The sequence below is a fragment of the Palaemon carinicauda genome, chromosome 13 (genome assembly GCF_036898095.1).
Source record: "Palaemon carinicauda isolate YSFRI2023 chromosome 13, ASM3689809v2, whole genome shotgun sequence".
Classification (NCBI taxonomy): Eukaryota; Metazoa; Arthropoda; class Malacostraca; order Decapoda; family Palaemonidae; genus Palaemon; species Palaemon carinicauda.
In genome coordinates this window covers 108,159,545-108,162,044 of record NC_090737.1, presented here as the reverse complement: position 1 = coordinate 108,162,044, position 2,500 = coordinate 108,159,545, and positions in this window count along the sequence as shown.

Here is a 2,500-nt window from a genome sequence, read left to right as displayed (position 1 = left end):
GACCACAAGAGAAAACGGAGGGATGAAAGATAACAGAACATAAACATTCCATCGGACATGTTCCGCATATCTCCGAAAAGCTATTGCTTGTTTTAGTGTCACTTCATATTAGGGGTACAGTAAAAGTCACTGAGGCATCAAAGAAAGTGCAAGAGGCAAGGCTAAGATGGTATGGCCACCTGATGAGAAGAGAAGGGCAACACATGGCAAGAGAAGTGATGGACGTGGAGGTGGATGGAACACGAAGGAGAGGAAGACCTAAGACCAGGTGGAGAGATTGCATTAGAGATGATATGAGGGAGAAGGGAGTATGGGAGGAAATGACACAGGACAGAGGGAGATGGAAGAGACTCATTAGAAACGGCGACCCCGAATAGGGATAAAGCTGGGAAGAAGAAGAAGAAGAAGTGTCACTTCATTCCCCGTACGATTTCCATCCAAGATGGATTGTTGCAATGAAGGAGTCCTAGGAGTGGAAAATGCCACTGAGATGTCTCACTGAGGAGACGTCATTTCCTTGAGCCGTGTGAACTAATGTAGGAAAGACGTATTTTACTGTTTGTTTTCAAGTTATTTTTTTAGCGTGGGCTATCCTTTGTTTTTTTCCACCTTTTTTATTATTGAGTGCAGCCCTATTGATGTTTTGGCATTATTTTTTTCTTTTAATACTTAATTTAGATAATGCTTTACTATTACTATCGATACCATATAGTAAAAAATGGCGGAGATAATATTTTCATAAAGTAGTTTTACATATATGGAATGTGCGATAGCTTTCTTTCTTTTAAATAATGAAGAAAATCTTTAAATTACAATACTTTATTTTCTCAGCCTCAGTATTTTCAACAATACTCTAAAAGAAAAGTGATATATCGAAAGCGCTACAAAAAGTTTGTAAGATACATAAAATATAAGAAATCAGCATATTTTTTTTTCCCTAGATGAAACCATCACCTGGAATACTTCAATTGGGCTAGGAAAGAACACGAGACTGATATCAATGAATAGAATCTCAGACGATATCTCATTTCAGCATTTAAATTGAGTGAGATTTTATTTAATTTATCAGTAATTTTTTCACTACTTGCTATTTTCTTTCATAATTGTTTTTCATTACCTAGTGCAGGGCTACTCAACTATTATGAGGAAAGGTCCAGTTAGACAAGTTCCACTGTAAACATAGGTCAGGAAATTTTTATTACATGAAATCATGAAAATAAAACAACCAAATCGAGAACAGGGTAGTAAACCATGATTTTTATTAATTTCATATATATATATATATATATATGTATATATATATATATATATATATATATACATATATATAAGGTCCTGGGAGCATTCATAAGTTAAATACTTTACATAAGTACTGTAGACCCCTGACTCACAGCCGAGGAAATACACTTGGAAGAATCCATCACCAGGACCTTCGTGTTACTTAAATATATTTTCTTCACCGGGGGCCTGGGGTCCAACTACAACACTCAGAAGGTCCGGATTGGGACCGCGGGCCGCCAGTTGAGTAGCCCTGACCTAGTGTATCCAGGGTTACTTTGGATGGTAAGGATTCAAATATAATAATAGATTTGGGATTTATACTTGATATGTGATTGCAATTGTCATTTTAAAATTAGATTACTTAAGAGAATTGTATTTTTTGCGATATATATATATATATATATATATATAAATATATATATATATACATATATATATATATATATATATAATGTATATGTATATATATATATATATATATATATAAATGTAGGTGTTCAAATAATTTATCTTTTGTTTATGGTACAGTATTTCCACATCTGCTCTATCTGAATAAAGGTTATCATTATTAGTGAAAATAAACTGCATATTCCCTAAACTCAGTTCCATCATCCCACTAAAACAAAAAATAAATAAATAAATAAAAAAAAATCCCTAAAATCAGTTCCATCATCCCACAAAAAAAAAAAAAAAAAAAAAAAAAATGGCATTCATAAAAATGAAAAGTATAATAAGAGCATGAAATCTCATCCTGAAATCATATCCTACATTTTTCAACTTTTGCATAATTGTCACATCATAAAGACACGGAAGTGTACTTGAATTTAAATGTCACTGAAAAATGAATATTAATTTCAAACTAAACTTCAAAACGCGAACGTCAGTTCAAAAAAACATGAGACCAGAGAGGGACAGATCTCTAAATTAAATTTATTTTTCCGAAAAAAACAAGCGCTGAAAAATAAGAAAATCTAATAATGCGTTTTATACAATACGCTTTTATTCAGCATCGACACTGCACATCAGAGCAGAGCAGACCTCTGTACCAGGGAAAGGAAAATAGTACACACATGATATCTAACTTTATTGCTGTCACAAACCGTTATATACGTGGTAAAATGGAATATCAGTCATTTTATAAATGTAAGCCAATCAATGGCAATTAATACTGATAAGAATTGAAATCTATACAAAAAATCAAGATACAGAAAGTAAGAAA